We start from the raw sequence: 20,320 nt of genomic DNA, 5'->3' as shown, positions 1-20,320 counted from the left end.
CAGACTCCAAGAAAAAAGGGTGATAACTCATGATGGAAAGAAAAATGAAGCGCAACAGCACTAATAAAAGCAATAGATAAATGAATATGTACTCTAGTTATATCTATTTACCTAGAACTAAACAAACAAAGTGCTTGTTTGGGCACCATTATCTTGATAAAAAAATATCTTTTTTCAATAAAAAAAGATTTTTTTATTTTTTAACGTGTTTGGCAAATTTCTAGTAGTAAAAGTAAAAGCACTAGAAAAATAAAAAAAAAAAACTTTTTTGAGAAGCTGTAATTTATATCTTTTTTTTAAAAGATCTTTTTTCCTTAAAAAAAGATATTTTTCATATAATAAATAGACAAAAAAGTACTTTTATATCTTTATACCCAAACATAATTGATAAATAAAAAGATCTTTTTACATGAGATATCCAAACATAAAATTACTTTTACTTTTCTATAAGATCTTTTAAAAAAAGATAATTCGAAAAAAGATCTTTTCTTATAAGCTCACCCAAACAAGCCCAAAAAATGTTAGTTACTATCACTACTTAGGTAGAGGCGCCATCTACAAATTAGTGCCAAGTAGCAAACAAGAACCAAATATTCACACTATTTACATATTCACAACAACCAAAATTTTAGTACTCATTGCACTTAAAGTGAATCCCCGGCAACAGCGCCAAATTTGATGTTGGCTAGATTACACCGTTAATATAGGTTTTCACAAATTAGAATCTTATCGTTGAAAGTATAGCCTAGACCAATGATTAATCCCCAAATCAAATGTTTAATCCAAAGGATGTGTCACAATTCAAAACCAATTCAATTCTGGGAGTTTCAATTCCCGAGTCGTCTCCCAGGGACACTTGAGACCAATGAATGTGCAATCTTGATTGTGAGGATCATGGGATTTTCAATAAATGATAAACATATAAAAAAATAAAAGAACATGCAAAATTGTAAAAAATAAACTAATAAAGAAATTAACGAAGTAACTATGCAATATAGACAAGTAAATTTAAAAGGAACTAATGTAAATGTGTATGAAGAAATTAAATCATAAAAGACATCTTGGCTTGGAGTGAGCTTAGGGTCCTTTCCTTGTTAGAACCACAACTATGCCAACTAGAATCGATCAATCCCACTTAATTAACTGTCACATCAGAAAGTAAGTTAAATGAGCATAAGTGTTCTTAACCCACAAATCCTAAATTGCTTGCTAATTAACTTAGCAACAACATAGCGTTAGTGGGAACAAGAACAATTAACAATCTAAAATTGACACTAAATATTGGACATTCCAACTCTAGGAACCCAATTGCTCACTTTCCCTAAGCCAAGAGATAGAAAACTAGCCCAAAATCACAGTTGACATTTTGTCAAACACTTGGTGGGCAAAAACCTTAAACATGGAAAAAATGAGTAAAAGCTTGAAACTAAAAGCAACAAATGATCTCAACCAACAATAAAGACTCAAGAAAGCATGTAAAGATCATCAAACATAAAATTCATCAACAAGAAATAGAAATTGCAAGAGAGAAGTGAAATTGAACTATAACTTGAATTATAAGAAAGTGTAAGAACAATGTAACTATAAAGAGTAATGACAAAGAGATACTTACAATAGGAATTAGCAAAATCCAAGATCAAAATTGAAATGGCACTTGAATTAAAAACTCTAGTATAAACCCTAGTAGAGAAGATGATGAAAAACTTAAAGAAAAACTACACTAAAAGCTATCTACCACTACTCCTAAGCTACACTAATGTTATGCTATATTATGGTCTTTATTATCCCTTCCTTATGAGATAAATGACTTCATAAATGGGCATCAAATCCACCAAAATCGCGAGTCACGTGCTATTTTAATGAAGGCATGTGCGTCCTCCTCTGCGGACGCACAGACGTGTGCGTCCGCACACTCTACAAAAAATCTCGACCCGTGCGAACCCACAGGAGGTTGTGCGCACACACACTAAGTGATGCTTGAATGGACGCACGATGCGGCTCACGCACACGCGTGGCTCTGATCCGATGGCTGTGCGTACGCACCCAGGTCTGTGCGCACGCACACTAGGCTGAGCTCTTCCCCTTTGATTCCTCATGTTTCCTCCACTTTGAGTGCTCTTCTTCCATTTTCTCCAAGCCATTCCTGCCTTATACCTCTAAAATCACTAATAAATAACATCAAGGCATCGAATGGAAGGTAATTGGAATAAAATTAATCAAATTAGGCACAAAAGAGCATGTTTTCATGATCAAGTACAAATTTGGAGGAATGTTCAAATGCATGCTATTTAGTGGAATAAGTGCAAGTTTATATGATGTAATCCATTAAAATTCAACCAAAAATCATCATGAAATATGGACTCATCAATGTTGAACTTTGATAGTCAAGCTGCTGGGGAAAGAAGGCTACTACAACTCAATGAGCTGGAAGAATTCAGAAATCAAGCTTATGAGAATGATAAGATTTACAAGGGAAACACAATGAAATGGCATGATCAAAAGCTAGAAAGAAGAGAGTTTGTAGAAGGCCAAAAAGTGCTACTATACAATTCAAGGCTCAAGTTCATCCCAAGGTAGCTTAAGTCAAGATGGTCTGGCCCCTTTACAATCCTCAAGGTGTCTCCCTATGGTCATGTAGAGCTTATGGAGGACAAGACACTACTTGGAAGACTCATTGGATGAGCAGAGAGTGAGCTATAACCTCAATTGAGGTGGAAGGAACGTCAAGCTAGTGACGTTAAAGAAGCACTAGTTGGGAGGCACTCCAACACTTATATCCTTTCATGCTTTTCTGTTTTCTAAAAGTAGTTATGATTATGAAGTTAGGTAGTTTTAAATTCAGTCTATTAGTTGATAGTTCTTTGGTGTATTTTTTTTTGTTTACTGGAAGTGCAAGGTTGCATAATTAACTAATTGAGGTTGGTTGAATGGGCTGAGAAATTAGCTGAACAGCTAAGTTTAGTGTGGCACTAACCCACTTAATTTAGGCTTACAACTTATTCATTGAATTAACTTTGAAAGTAAGCCCAAAAATTAAGTTTGGTGTGGCCACCACCATACGAAATTCACATAGCAAGCCCAAAGATGGTTTATGTTTGAAAGCATTTAGTGAATTGGTGGGAGCATAAATATGTACTTTATTACATACTTATGAATTAGAAAGTGGAAAGATGAATAGATTTATTCCAATCACCATGTACATAATAAAGTCCAATGATAAAACTAATTCACCATATGCAATGGATTTAAGTTTGATGTCCCAAGGGACACTCATCAATTGTGTTTTAATTGTAGTTAAATTGAGGGAATGTGAAGCAATTTCTTTTTCATTACTGATGGAAGGTTTGCATATTGATTTTCAAGAAAGGTGGGGCCCACAGGATTGATGGCTCATCAAGTCAAGGAGTCAAAGTGTACTTGCACTTTGGAACTCAACATCTGAAGAAAGCAAAAAGGCAAGGATTGGCGCCTCTCCCCACGCTAGGTGCCACTCCCAAGTAAGAAAACATTCAACTGCTTTTTACTTCCCACCCACCTTCCAGACTCCCTTCCTTATCCTTATAAAAGCCACTAACATTCCCATTTTCCCCACACTTCAAAACACAACCTCACATCTGAAATAAACCTCTGCACTCCCTTCTTTACTATTCTCTTCTACTTGAGGAGAAACGCAAAACAGCCTCAACACAATCATGAAGCAACAACAAATTCAACATGAGAATCTTGCTGAATTCAGATCCCTCCTTGAGGCCAAAACTATAGTAAGAAGGCAATATGACTGCTATGCACAAGCAAAATTAAGCCACTTATGTAATGTAGTGGTGGATATGAACCCCAAGTACCCAACATACATGCAAAAGAATGAGGCTCAGTGCAAGGCAGGAGGACATTGCAGACAAACATAAAGAAAGTGAAAGGAATTACATGAGAACGTTGGGATTCTGGAAATCCAAGAACACTAAGGCACAGGAAGGATCATCCAAAAGAAATAAAGATGGTGATGACTCCTCCTCCATGAAGAAAGACAAGGGAAAAGGGCCAATGAATTGAAGTTGTTCCAAGAATCAAAGGTTGTTGAGTCCCATGGTCATAATCTCAGGTTTTTTTTAATTCTGATTTTCTGTTAGTAGTTGATAGTAGTTGCATTAGTTGTTGCTTTAATTTCCTTATGTTTAAAGTGTTTTATGAGTCTTTTATGCTTTTATTTAAAGAAAGAAAATGCAATGTTGTTCAAGTTTCATTAACACCAAATAAAAAGTAGTTTGTTTCCATGTGAGTCAATGGTGAGTTGTGGCAAAAACAAGAGTAAAGAGACTAAGATCAAGTAAGAAAATTTAGGACTAAGAGATAAGGAGCTAAGTATAGAACCTTGGGGAAAGTTGAAGGCCACAAAGGGGGCGTGGCACGCCAGGTTGCACCATGGGCGTGCCACTTGAACTTGTGGGCGTGGCACTCCAGAAGAGGACACACACTGGGTGTGCCACTTGGTATCGAAGGCATGGCACGCTAACTCTAACCCAACACTTGGGCGTGCCACTTGAAGACCTAGACATGGCACGCCAAGCTTGAATGAGACACACCAATATGGGTGTGCCACTCGAACATCAGGGCGTGGAACGCCAGTATGAGTTTCCAGAGGAGGAGGTGAAGGGCCAAACACTTGGGCGTGCCACTTGGTATCGAAGGCGTGGCACGCCAACTATCATTCTTTACTTGGGCGTTGATGCCAGGGCATTTTGGCCAGTTTCACTGACCTTTTCTTTATTGTTTTAGGGTAGTTTCATGCATTTTCTTAGCAAATAAGCAAGTTTTGGGTAGATATTCACTTACATCTTGATTCAAGCAAACATTGTGAACTTTACATGATTTCATGAGAATTATGTATGAATTGAATGAAAAATTAGATAATGCATGATCTCATGACTTGGAATAGAGCTTTGATGCACTTTAATTGCTTGATTTCAGGACAAAGGAAGCAAGGAAGAACCACGTTAGTAGCCACGTTAGTCTAATTAACGTGACCACTAACGTGGAATGGGAGCTAGCTTGCAACATTAATGAGAAAAGTGATCGCCAATAACGCCTTCGAAAGCCATTATAGCCCAAGTTAGTTGCCACGTTAATTACATTAACGTGGAAGCTAACGTGGAGGAGAAGGGAAGCTCCAACATTAGTGGTAAAAGTGAATACCACTAACGTTGGAAAAAGGGCACACTTGGTCACGTTAAGAGTCACGTTAATTACATTAACGTGAACTCTAACGTGAAAGGAACAAGGAATTGCCAACGTTAGTGACACTCACCTTTGTCACTAACGTTAGATTAAGCCACTATTGCCCACGTTAGTTGCCATGTTAATTACATTAACGTGGAAGCTAACGTGGAGGAAGAATTGATGGACCAACGTTAGTGACACTCACCTTTGTCACTAACGTTGGAGATGGCAATCACCACCACGTTAGTGGTCACGTTAATCTAATTAACGTGAACTCTAACGTGGGAAGGATGGGCGTTTGGAGCATTAGTGACAAAGATAAGTGTCACTTACGCTCTCGAAGCTTAGGCATGCCCACGTTAAGGGTCACGTTAGTTATACTAACATGAACTCTAACGTGGGGAAAAGGGGCAAAAAGCAACGTTATTGGAAAAGGTGAATGCCAATAACGTTTGCGAAGGACCAAGAGGCAACGTTAGTGGTCACGTTAGTGCCACTAACATTGAAGTTAACATGGATCATTTTTGGCTAAGAACGTTAGTGAAAAAGGTGATCGTCACTAACGTTCTCGAACCCACATTTTCACTTAACGTTAACACCACTAACGTCCTAACTAACATCCATGCCTAACTCACACTTTTTCTGCAAGCAAAGCTGAGCCCACTAAAGATTGTAACTTCTTCAACTAAAGATCCAAAGGCCCATATCCAAGACTTGGAAGAGCCAACTAGAAGATCAGAAGAGTAGTATATATAGGAGTAGTTTTGAACTAGTAGGGAGCTTTTGGCATTTTGGAGAACTACACTTTGTATATTTTACTTTCTCTGCAACTTCTAGTTTTATTTTGAAAATGTACTTTTCATTTATGCTTTCCATTCCCAGAGCTATGAACAACTAAACCCCTTTCATTGGGTTAGGGAGCTCTGTTGTAATTTGATGGATCAATAATAGTTTTTATTACTCTTTTTGTTTCTTTTCTCTTGATTTTACTAGAAGGCTTTCGATCTTCATCCAATTGAGTAGTTGTCTTGGAAAAGAAGCTATTCATACTTAGATCTCTTCGGACCTTGGAAGAGGAATGAAGAGATCATGCTAGAAATGCTTTGTCATGTTGGACCAAATTGGGGTTTGGATGGATATAGTGACATATAATCCTACCAACACTTTGATTTGGGAATACATGTGGTATAATCAGTGACCATACTTCATCTCTTCTCATGAGCAATTAGACCAAGGAATTAGCTATTGATTAAGATTTGAGAGATTGGGTTACCAAGGAATTAGAATCCAATCACTTAAGATTGCCAAGGAGATCAATGAATGCATTGATTGAGGAAGAGATGAGAACGAACTTGATCCAGAGAATACAACATCTCCTGAGCCCAATGAATCCCCCATTTCTGATCTAACCCATTCTCTTTACTTTCTGCCATTTACTTTTATGTTCATTTCCCCAAATCCCCATTTAAGATTCTACAATTTACTTTCCGCCATTTACATTTTGCTCTTTATTTCCAGCATTTACACTTTCTGTTATTTACTTTCCCGCCATTAATGTTTCTGCAAATATCAACTCAATTTCTGCTTAGCTCAACTAGAACATTCCTCTAATTAAAGTTGATTGACCAATCAATCCCTGTGGGATTCAACCTCACTCTATTATAAGTTTTTACTTGACGACAATTCGGTATACTTGCCGAAGGAAATTTGTTGAGAGACAAGTTTCCATGCATCAAGTTTATGGCACCGTTGCCGGGGATTGATTTTGTATCAACAATGATTAAATTGGTGGATAACTAGATTGAGCATTTTTCTTTTGTTTGATTTAATTTCTGTTTGAGTGATTTACTTTCAGTTTTAGTTATTTTCTTTCCTTTACCCCTTACCCGTTTGTGGTGTTCTCTTATTTGTTACAATTCAGTTCACTAACCTACTAATTGTTTGATATATTGTATCACTCACACTAACAACATTTCTGACAAGAATACTTCCTGAATTTATCTCCTTCCTGCTTGTGCCTTGTTGGTTGTATGACAGGTAGAAGAAGCGGGGCTTCAACTTCCTTTGATTCTGAACCTGAGAGGACCTTCCTTAGACTAAGGAGGGAAGCAAGAGGAAAGAGAGTTGTAGTGCTGAGGAAGAGGAGGAGTATTTTGAACCAGACATGGATGAGAATATGGAGAACCATTATGAAGAAGAGGCTCACAACCATGGCAGAGAAGGTCCAGTGCATCATGCTGGACAAGAGAGAAGAGTTTTAGGCTCTTATATAAATCCAAACCCAGGAAACTGTGGAAGTAGCATCCAAAAGCCAACCATACATGCCAATAACTTTGAACTAAAGCCACAGCTAATCACCCTTGTTCAGAACAACTGTTCATTCGGCGGAAGTGTCCAAGAAGACCCCAATCAACATCTAACCACTTTCCTGAGGATATGTGATACTGTGAAGTCTAACGGTGTTCATCCTGACACCTACAGATTGCTTTTGTTCCCCTTTTTACTCAAAGACAAAGCATCTAAATGGCTGGAATCTTTCTCGAAGGAGAGTTTAACAACCTGGGAAGATGTGGTGAACAAATTCTTGGCAAGATTCTATTGTCCTCAAAGAATCAACAGGTTGAGAGCTGAAGTACAAACCTTCAGGCAACAAGATGGTGAAACTCTCTATGAAGAATGGGAGAGGTTTAAGGACTTGACAAGAAGGTGCCCACCAGATATGTTCAATGAATGGGTGCAGTTACACATTTTCTATGAAGGTCTTTCTTATGAATCAAAGAAGGCAGTAGACCACTCATCCGGGGATCTCTGAACAAGAAGAAGACCATTGAAGAAGCCATAGATGTCATTGAGACTGTAGCTAAGAATGATTACTTCTATGCTTCTGAAAGAGGCAACACTAGAGGAGTGATGGAGCTAAACAATGTGGATGCACTGCTGGCTCAAAACAAGATGATCACCAAGCAGCTGGCTGACCTTACCAAGAAGATGGAGAGGAACCAAGTAGCAGTAATCACCCCTCATCAACAGCTCAAGAAGGAGTGAATGCAGAGGCAGAGGATGATCAGGAACAAGCCAACTACATTGGGAACTCACCTAGGCAGACCCATGATCCATACTCCAAAACTTATAATCCTGGTTGGAGGAACTATCAGGAACAAGCCAACTACATTGGGAACCCACCTAGGCAGACCCATGATCCATACTCCAAAACTTATAATCCTGGTTGGAGGAACTACCCAAACTTTGGGTGGAGAAATCAACAAGATTAAGGCCAAGATCAGAGACGTCACAACCCCAACAATAATGCAGCTCACCAACATTCCACACAGAGATCATATCAGCACCCACCTAACAACACTTCTCAACATCCATATCAAAACCAAAATGGCCCTTCTCATCCCTCCAATCTCAACTCACCATCATCCGAAGATAGACTCTCAAGGATTGAAACTCTACTTGAAGGCATATGTAAGGAAATCCAAGATAACAAGGTGTTCAAGGAGGAGGTGCGAGCCAATATCAAAAACCAGGGAGACATCATCTAGAGGCTAGAATTTCAAGTGGGATACCTCTCTGAGAAGATTCCCAAACCTACTGACAGCTTCCCAAGTGACACAAAGAAAAACCCGAGAGGTGAAGCAAAGAAAGTAAGATGGAAAGAATGCAAGATGGTCACTATAAGTGATAGGGGGACTGAGGAAGAGCTGAACAAATCCTTCAAACACTCTGGAGATACTTCAGCAGAGAAGCAGGAAGAGGGTCACCAAGAAACCAAAATTACACAGAAGGAGATTCTGAAACTCTATGCACCTTTTCCCCAAAGACTCAAGGGTGGTGTAGAAAAGAGAATATACTCAAAGTTCCTTGATATGTTTGCATCTCTCCATGTAAACATACCATTTATCAAAGCTCTCCAACAAATGCCCTCATACATTAAGTGCATGAAGGAGCTGCTGACTAGGAAAAGCTCACTCAAAGGAGGGCAAACAATAGTGATGAATAAGGAGTGCAGTGCTCTCATTCAACCAGAGTTGCCTACAAAAAGGAAGAATCCAGGGAGTTTTCACATCCCCTGTGCCATAGGAGAAACACTGATTGATAAGGGACTCTGCGATCTAGGAGCAAGCATTAATTTAATGCCTCTATCTCTCATGAAGAAGCTACAAATCAATGAGCTAACACTCACAGACGTAGTCATCAGGTTGGCTGACAAAACTCAAAAACAAGCAGTAGGAGTGGTTGAAAACGTGTTTGTGAAGGTTGGGAACTACTTCCTTCCCACAGACTTTGTCATATTGGAAATGGAGGAGAGTTACCTCCATCCAATTATATTGGGAAGACCATTCCTCGCTACAGCCAGAGCGCTTATAGATATGGAGCGAGGAGAGCTAATACTGAGGATACATGATGAACAACTCGCATTCAATGTCTTCAAACCCTCACAAGAAGCAGATCAAGAAAACAAGGAACCAAGGGAAGAGCACGACAAGGCACTGGTGGAAGAAACAAGCATTGAAACACAAATTGTACACCTGGGAATCCCTTTGGCTGGTAAGCAAAACAGTCAGAAGGTACCACAGCTAAGGGAAATCCAAGAGGAACCAAAACTACCAGAGTCATATGAGACCAGCAACAAAATTTCCTTGGAAAAAGAGGCCACAAAGAGCAGGGCAACATTAAAAGAAACAAAAAAGAAGGCACCAATGAGATGGAGGAACAAGAAGATCCCTACAGAGGATTTCTCTCCAGGGGATAAAGTGATCTCAGCTTATCTCCCAGTTATCCCACCTCATCTTCCCACCATCCCATCTCAGATGCCTAAAGTTTTCACCATCAGCAGAATTCTCTCTTTAGAACATGTGGAGATCCTTAATGAAGCCAATAGAGATAGATTTACTGCGAGGGGGAAATATTTGAAGCATTACCAACTACCCTGACAAAGGCAGAACGTCAAGCTAGTGATGCTAAAGAAGCACTTCATGGGAGGCAACCCATGTTTTATATGCTTTTAGTGTAGTTAATAATGGAAGGTTCATGAATTCCAAATCAACTTTGACATACACCTAATTGAATCCTTGTATGCAGCACATAGTGAAAAACAAGTTTGGTGTTCAAGGCATATTAAGAGAACATAAATGCAATTCATATCATGTTACTCTCAGAGCCTTGAACAAATCTTTTTTTTACACCACATGGCCACAAACTAAGTTTGGTGTCACCAATGTTGCATACATGGACAATTAAATAGTCAGTTGGTTTGTATTTATGAATAGCACTTAGTCATTTAAAAACAAAATTTTAAAAAGTAGTTATTCTTTCTTTTTAAATTTTGCCACTATTATCCAAAAAGTTATTAATTGCATTCCCTTTTTTTGTAGGAGAAATGAAAGGAAGATTGGAAGGAATTGATGGGACAATTGAAGAAGAAGGGTTTGGCCACTTCACAAAAGGGGGACTATACACACGTCTTCAAGGGGAATGCATTGGAAAATGTTTCCATGCAACATTGGAAGAACAATACCCTTGGAGATCGAACCAACCCATCATAAAAGTGATGATCCTTGTGCCTATCCCATGCTAAACCCCATCCGTTCATCATAAGCCTACACCATCAATCCACACCTTTCATTTACTCACCACTTTTCTATATAAGTGGTTCTTATTCCGTACCCCCTTCACATTCCAATTCCCATTCTTTGTACTTCTCACTTTCGGAACCCAACACCTCTTACCCCATCAAAGACACTCTCACCCACTCCCTTAATTACACCTTACCCTAACGAGGCCAAATTCCATCAGCTATCCACACCCTTCAACACCTTCACATATCAAAAGTCACTCATGGCATCATCAAGCTCCAAAAGGCGAAAGGGAAAGACACCAGTGGAGAGCATTCCTTTTGACGAAGGAAGGTTCAAGACCGCTTTCTATGAGCTTCAATTCAAACGTATCAAGCACAAGAAAGTACTGCCAGAGCTGACATTCCAATTCAACTATGATGAGTGCCCGCAGATTAGAGAGAAGATTGAACAGAAGGGTTGGCAAGAACTCACGAACCCAGAAACAAAAATAAATGCAAATCTCATTAAAGAGTTCTATGCCAATGTGGCTAGAGAAGACAATACCAAGGCTCCTACCTTCAAAAGTTACGTGAGAGGAACAGAGGTGGACTTCAGTTCTAATGCTATAATGAGGACTCTTCATCTGAGATCACAACCCTCTGATAAGCCAAGTTATCAAGCAAGAATAAGTAATGGCCCCGACAATGATGAGCTTGAAGAAATTGTGAATGACATGTGTGTCATAGGATCAGATTGGGAGAGGTATTCAGATAAGAGGCCACGGTTCATCAGAAGAGGAGACCTCATCCCGGAAGCCAAGGGATGGTTTGAGCTTGTGAGAAGATCAATCCTCCCAGCCTCAAACAATTCTGAGGTCAACATTGCTCGAGCTACCATGCTACATTGTATTATGAGCGGTGGAGACATCAATGTACATGAAATTATAGCTGAGAGAATCCAAGAGGCAGCCGAAAAGAGTGATCCGAGTGCTTGGCTTTTGTCCCCCAGCACCATTGTGAGACTATGTAAGAAAGCCAAGGTGGTCTTCGAAGACAGCAATCCACATTGGGTAAACCCTGGGAGGTTAGTTACGCTCCAGCGTATAACTTATGTGGCACCCGCCCAACAACAGAGAAGGCCTCAAATAGGGAAAAGAACATCACAAGAAGGACCTCACCAAGAAGAATCTCATCAAGAAGAATACCAGCAAGAAGAGTACTATGATCCAACCAATATAAATCTGGGCCACATTCAAGGAGCCATTGAGGACTTGGCAAGGAGATATATGGAAGGGCAAGAGCAACAACTACACCTTCAATCCCAATGGATGGATCGTCAGGAAGAACTACTTGCTAACTGGATGAATCAACAAGGAGAGTGGCAGAAAAAACAACTGGAGCAGCAACAGGAACACTATTTCCAGCTCACTCAGACCATCAATCAAGTGACTGAAAGGCAAGAACGTCAAGATAAATGCCTTCAAGAACTTAACCAGCGTCAGCTACTCAGACGAAAGCATTCAACGAGTTCAGCATGCTTAATGAAGGACGACAACTACATAGGGAAGAATTCAGCATAAACACTCAAGCCAAGTTGAACTATATGACTGGGCATATGCATAATTTACACTCTGCAATCCCCAGATATGATACAGTTCAAAAGGATCTAACAGAACAAGAGGAAAGGAAGGTGAAACAACAGAAGGAAACATTGAAAAAGAAGATGGAAGATGCTGGCTTCTGGAAAAAGTTGATTGGAAAGAGCAAGGAAAATGGGGGTTCAAGCACTCAAGAAGGACACAAAGAGGACAAACAAGAGAGAGAGCATGGGCAGCCCCATGAGTAAAAGGTGGTGGAGTTTCCTCTTCGTTTTATCTTTTTCAAGTCTAAATAAGGAAAATCATGTATGAAATAGAACATGCTTCCATAGTAGCTTAGGAATTTCAATTCTGTCTCTAGCATTTTCAGTTATTAAGTCTATGTGTGCTGGTCCGAGTTACCTGTTTTTATTTTCATCTTACTTACTTGTGAGCTTGCCCTTTGAATTTAATAAAAAAATAAGAATGTTATGAAAAGAAAAACCAGAGTGGGGTTCATATTGTGGAGTAAGTTCTCAAGGTTTGTGGTGTGGTAATAGGTTAGCTAAGTTGGTTCACTTGTAAGGTATAAGGACACTTATGCATTGAATTACATGCTTGAAACACATTCTATGAGATTAACCAAACAACAAGATCCTAATAAGAAAAAGAAAAAGAACAATAAGAGTTGAAAAAGAAAGAAAAGTAATAAGAAAGAAGGCTAGGCACCAAGGGCTTGAATCTTGAGGGATGTGTCTGTGGTGATCTTATACCAAGGATCTGCTTGGATGAATAAGTTCTTAGGAGTGCTTTATCACTTGGTAACTTAGGTTAACTAACCCGGGATTATCAACTAAAAATTCACTATCAAGAGCAACCTTGCTACAGAACATTTAGTAACCCAAAGAGGTGCTGGACACCAAGGCCTCAAGGAAAGAAGATAACAAGCCATATGCCTGTGGTGTGCATGTATGAGGGAGAGAGACTTGAGGGAGTAAGTCCTTAGGGGTGTTTCAACACCTAGCACCTTGAACCAACTAGTTCGGGAATGTTGGCTGAAAGCTTATTTTAAAGAGTCGCCCCCTCACAGAGCACTTAGCCTAAGGATGCAATAAACCCTGAGAAAAAAAAGGGGGAGGATCAAAGAATAAGGATCTCATAGGATGCAATCAAGCAAGTATTCAAGAGCATGATAAGAACCTGGAAACCAGTAAAGGAACGAACCTAAGTTGCTATGCATGAAACCCCATAAACCAAGAGCTTTACTTCTATAATAAGAACTTATTTCTCTTGTTCTTTCATTCATCATTCTTATATTTCAGTACTTGCTTAGGGACAAGCAAGCTTTAAGTTTGGTGTTGTGATGCCAGGGCATTTTGGCCAGTTTCACTGACCTTTTCTTTATTATTTTAGGGTAGTTTCATGCATTTTCTTAGCAAATAAGCAAGTTTTGGATAGATATTCACTTACATCTTGATTCAAGCAAACATTGTGAACTTTACATGATTTCATGAGAATTATGCATGAATTAAATGATAAATTAGATAATACATGATCTCATGACATGGAATAGAGCTTTGATGCACTTTAATTGCTTGATTTCAGGACAAAGGAAGCAAGGAAGAACCACGTTAGTAGCCACGTTAATCTAATTAACGTGACCACTAACGTGGAATGGGAGCTAGCTTGCAACGTTAATGAGAAAAGTGATCGCCAATAACGCCTTCGAAAGCCATTATAGCCCACGTTAGTTGCCACGTTAATTACATTAACGTAGAAGCTAACGTGGAGGAGAAGGGAAGCTCCAACACTAGTGGTAAAAGTGAATACCACTAACGTTGGAAAAAGGGCACACTTGGTCACGCTAAGAGTCACGTTAATGACGTTAATTACATTAACGTGAACTCTAACGTGAAAGGAACAAGGAATTGCCAACATTAGTGACACTCACCTTTGTCACTAACGTTGGATTAAGTCACTATTGCCCACGTTAGTTGCCACATTAATTACATTAACGTGGAAGCTAACGTGGAGGAAGAATTGATGGACCAACGTTAGTGACACTCACCTTTGTCACTAACGTTGGAGATGGCAATCACCACCACGTTAGTGGTCACGTTAATCTAATTAACGTGAACTCTAACGTGGGAAGGAGGGGCGTTTGGAGTGTTAGTGACAAAGGTAAGTGTCACTAACGCTCTCGAAGCTTAGGCATGCCCACGTTAAGGGTCACGTTAGTTATACTAACGTGAACTCTAACGTAGGGAAAAGGGGCAATAAGCAACGTTATTAGAAAAGGTGAATGCCAATAATGTTTGCGAAGGACCAAGAGGCAACGTTAGTGGTCACGTTAGTGCCACTAACGTTGAAGTTAACGTGGATCATTTTTGGCTTGGAACGTTAGTGAAAAAGGTGATCGTCACTAACGTTCTCGAACCCACATTTTCACTTAACGTTAACACCACTAACGTCCTAACTAACGTCCATGCCTAACTCACACTTTTTCTGCCAGCAAAGCTGAGCCCACTGAAGATTGTAACTTCTTCAACTAAAGATCCAAAGGCCCATATCCAAGACTTGGAAGAGCCAACTAGAAGATCAGAAGAGTAGTGTATATAGGAGTAGTTTTGAACTAGTAGGGAGCTTTTGGCATTTTGGAGAACTACACTCTATATATTTTACTTTCTCTGCAACTTCTAGTTTTATTTTGAAAATGTACTTTTCATTTACGCTTTCCATTCCCAGAGCTATGAACAACTAAACCCCTTTCATTGGGTTAGGGAGCTCTATTGTAATTTGATGGATCAATAATAGTTTTTATTACTCTTCTTCTTTCTTTTCTCTTGATTTTACTAGAAGGCTTTCCATCTTCATCCAATTGGGTAGTTGTCTTAGAAAAAAAGCTATTCATACTTGGATCTCTTCGGACCTTGGAAGAGGAATGAAGAGATCATGCTAGAAATGCTTTGTCATGTTGGACCAAATTGGGGTTTGGATGGATATAGTGACATATAATCCTACCAACACTTTGATTTAGGAATACATATGGTATAATCAGTGACCATACTTCATCTCTTCTCATGAGCAATTAGACCAAGGAATTGGCTATTGATAAAGATTTGAGAGATTGGGTTGCCAAGGAATTGGAATCCAATCACTTAAGATTGCCAAGGAGATCAATGAATGCATTGATTGAGGAAGAGATGAGAACAAACTTGATCCGGAGAATACAACATCTCCTGAGCCCAATGAATCCCCCATTTCTGATCTTACCCATTCTCTTTACTTTCTGCCATTTACTTTTATGTTCATTTCCCCAAATCCCCATTTAAGATTCTACAATTTACTTTCTGCCATTTACATTTTGCTTTTTATTTCCAGCATTTACACTTTCTGTTATTTACTTTCCCGCCATTTATGTTTCTGCAAATATCAACTCAATTTCTGCTTAGCTCAACTAGAACATTCCTCTAATTAAAGTTGATTGACCAATCAATCCCTGTGGGATTCGACCTCACTCTATTGTGAGTTTTTACTTGACAACAATTCGGTATACTTGCCGAAGGAAATTTGTTGAGAGACACGTTTTCATGCATCAGGCGTGCCACTTGAGTCTAAGGCGTGGCACACCAATGCTAAAATACTCACTGGGCGTGCCACTTGATGTCGAAGGCATGGCACGCCATCCTCATCACTCAACAAGAAGAAGACTGGGCGTGCCACTTGGGATCGAAGGTGTAGCATGCCAGGCTAACCCATGGTTGAAAAGACCCTGGGCGTGCCACTTGGGCTCGAAGGCGTGCCACGCCAGGGAAGCTGGTTAAAAGGGCATGCCACTTGAGGAGCTGGGCATGGTGCGCCAAACCAAATTTAGTAGCTAGGCATGGCACGCCACTCAAATGCCAGCCACACGCCAAGCTTGGGGAGTCCCATTTATTGAGATGTTCTTTTCCTCCAGCTGTAATTTTCTTTTCTCTTTTGTATTTTCTTAATTCTAGTGATGGGAGTAGTATAAATAACCACTGAAAGTACTGAGAAAGGGGTTGGTGAGTATTTGGTTCATTGGCAAGTAGTGTAGTTAACTTTTACTTCTCACTTCATCTCTTCCATCTCTTGTACTTTTCGCTAAGCTATGAGTAGCTAAATTCCCTCTCATTGGGAGAGGGAGCTCTATTATACTTGGTGGATTAATGATAGTGAATTTCTTCTTCTCTTTATCTTCTCTTTGATTTACTAGAAGGAATTTCGTTTTAATGCTAGTGTTCAACTATCTTGGGAAAGAGGTTGAATGCAAAATGGGTTTCATGGAAACCTTGGAAAAGGAAACATAAAACCATACCTGAAATCCCTTCTCACAATTGAGTAGATCTGGGTTTTGGTGATTGAATATGGTGACATATCCACCCACTATTTGGATATATGAGGATGTGTGGTATAATTAGGGACCAAGCATATCTCTCTTCATGAGCAATTAGACCAAGGAATTGGCTGATTATCAAGATTTGAGAGATTGAATCACTAAGGGATTGGGATTCAATCAATCATGATTGCCAAGAGGTCAATGAGTTGCATGATTGAAGATGAGATGAGTTGGATTTAATCCAAAGAGAACAATATCTCCTGACCCCAATGAATTTCCCCTATTCTTATCTTCCATATTCTATAGCTTTCTTTACATTCTGTTATTCCCCATTCCCATTTATAATAAAGTCATTTATGTTTCAGCACTTTACATTCTTGCCATTTACTTTCCTGCACTTTACTACTTCTCTTTACTTTTGAGTCATTTACAATTCTGTTCATTTATAATTCTGCAATCACAATCTATATTGCTCAGCTTGAATAATTCACCCATTGATTAAAATTGCTCAAATCTACCAATCTTTGTGGATTCGACCCCACTCCTAGTGGGTTATTACTTGACAATATTTTTGGTGTGCTTGCTGAAAGAACAGATTCATTATTTTATATGGGGAGTGAATTCCAGTCATCACTACCTTTATGCCTTTGTTAGAGATTTTGTGACCAAGGACTACCCCTTCGATAACCATAAAATGACACTTTTCCCAATTCAAAACTAGGTTAGTCTCTTGGCATCTCTTGAGCACCAAGGCAAGAAGGTGTAAGCAATTAGGAAAGGAGTCACCAAACACTGAAAAATCATTTATGAAAACCTCAATGAACCTCTCAATCATATCAGAAAAACTGGACAGCATGCACCTTTGGAATGTGGCAGGTGTGTTGCACAAACCAAAGGGCATGCGTCTATATGCAAAAACACCATAAGGGAAAGTGAAAAAAGTCTTCTCTTGGTCTTTAGGATCTACTACAATCTGGTTGTAACCAGAGTATCATCCAAGAAGCAATAGTACTCATGTCTAGCAAGCCTCTCCAACATTTGATCCATAAATGGTGGAGAAAAATGGTCATTCCTTGTGGCTTCATTGAGCTTTCTGTAGTCTATACACATGCACCATCCAGTCACTGTTCTTGTTGGTATCAATTCATTTCTTTTATTTGGCACAACTGTGATTCCCCCTTCCTGGGAACTACTTGGACCGGACTCACCCAAGGGCTGTCTAAGATGGGATAAATGACCCCTGCTTGCCATAACTTCAGCATTTTTTTTTGCACCACTTTCTTCATTGTTGGGTTCAATCTTCTTTGGGGATGTATTGAGGGCTTGGCATCCTCCTCAAGAAGGATTTTATGCATGCACATTGAAGGGCTAATTCCCTTTAAATCTGAAAGTGTCCACCCTATAGTATCCTTGTGTTGCCTCAACACATTGATGAGCTTCTCTTCTTGTTCTTCACTCAAGCTTGAGTTGATGATTACTGGTTATGTGTCATTGCTCCCCAAGCAAGCATACTTCAAGCTTGGGGGCAAGGTTTTCAACTCCAGCTTTTGTGCTTCCACTTTCTCTTTGGTTTCCTTGTCTAGCATGATTGAGCCTTCGATGATTTCTTGTAGTAGTTCACCACAGGCTGTTTGATGATTTTGCTCCATTACTTCTTCACATTGATCTTCTTCTAGGACTCCTTTGATGCACCACTATTTCGTGGTACACTTTGTGCTTAATTTAGGTGGATTTCTTCCACTTTTCCCACATTTATTCAATGAAATGGCATAGTTTCATGATTTCCTCCTAAATTACGCTTAGGTGTGAAAACATGCTTTTTAGGCCCTTAATTGGTTTATTTTAATTCACCTTTGATTCCACTAGATGCCTTGATGTGTTTGCTAGTGATTTCAGGATTGAAAAGGCTAGGAATGGATCAAAGGAATGGAGAGAAAAGCATGCAAAGTGGAGAAATCATAGAAAATCAAGGATTTGGGATGCTAAGATCGACGCGCACGCGTGGAAAGTAACGTCGCAAGGTGACGCGTACGCATGACATACGCGTACGCGTGACCCACGCGCACGTGTCGGTGCTCGCACGTGACCCACTTAAGGTGAATCCACTGGGGGCGATTTCTGGGCTTCCTAGGCCCAAATCCAACTCATATCTGATGCTATTTATCCCAAGGATTGAAGGGGAATCAACACATTATATCACATTAGGAACTAGTTAGTTATTATTGGATGCTTTAGGTAGTTTCTAGAGAGAGAATCTCTCTCTTCTCTCTAGAATTAGGATTAGGTTTAGGTTTTATTTCTCTTCTCTTAGATCTAGATCTACTTCTTCTCTTGTTTCAATTTTCCTTTTGCTTTATGAATTCTTATGTAGATTTCCATTTACCTTTCAATGCAATTTATGAATTTCATGTCTTTTCATGTTTGATTTGGTTTTCTATTATTGATCTCTTGCCATTGTAGTTAGATCTCTCTCTAATTCTTGTAATTCATGTTGTTTACCTTTATTGTCTTTTATGTGTTTGATAAAATGCTTCTTTTAGCTATGAGTTAGATTTTGTTCCTCTTGGCCTAGGTAGAGTAATTAGTGACTCTTGAGTTATCTAATTCTTTTGTTAATTGATAATTAGAAGTTGCTAATTGACTTAAATGCCACTAAAGCTAGTCTTTCATTATGATTTGGCTAGGACTTGTGGAATCAAGTTAATTCATCCACTTGACTTTCCTTCATAGTTAGAGGTTAACTAAGTGGGAGCAATGGACAATTCTCATCACAACTGATAAGGACAACTAGGATAGGACTTCTAGTTCTCATACTTTGTCAAGAGCCTTCTTAGTTGTTAGTTTACTTCTTTTGCCATTTATATTTCTTGTCTCTTAATTAAAAAACCCCAAAACATACTTTATAGCCAATAACAAGAACACTTTATTGTAATTCCTACGGAGAACGACCCAAGGTTTGAATACTTTTTATAGGGGTTTTTTACTTGTGACAACCAAATGTTTGATTGAAGGAATTGTTTGTTAGTTTAGAACTATACTTTACAACGAGATTTCATTTGTGAAATTCTATACCATCAAAAATCCATTCATCATCCTTAAACCAACTTTTCCATTGTGTCTACCATCATACATTCTCCAAGGATTCCTTGGGGTAGCTCATTGCATTGAAAACATTGAACATCATCTTTTCTTCATGCAGTCTTAGGACCAACTTTCCTTTTTGTACATCAATTATAGCTCCAACTGTTGCCAAGAATGGTCTCCCTAGTATGATTGAAGTGTTAGCTTCTTCCTCTATGTCAAGCACCACAAAATCAGCTTGGAAGATGAACTCTCCCACTTTAACTAACAGTCTTCTACTACTCCATGAGGAAACTTGAATGTCCTATCAGCTAGTTGAAGTGCCATTCTTGTTGGTTTGGCTTCTTTAATTCTCATTCTCTTCATCATGGCCAAGGACATAAGGTTGATGCTAGCTCTCAGATCACATAATACTTTTTCAATGCTAATATCCCCTATGATATAGGGGATTTGAAAGCTCCCAGGATCTTTCATCTTTTGGGGAAGCTTTTTGTATAATAGCACTACATTCCTCCATAAGCACTA

Source organism: Arachis hypogaea, chromosome 16 (assembly GCF_003086295.3).
Source record: "Arachis hypogaea cultivar Tifrunner chromosome 16, arahy.Tifrunner.gnm2.J5K5, whole genome shotgun sequence".
NCBI lineage: Eukaryota > Viridiplantae > Streptophyta > Magnoliopsida > Fabales > Fabaceae > Arachis > Arachis hypogaea.
Note: the sequence above shows the minus strand (reverse complement) of the source record.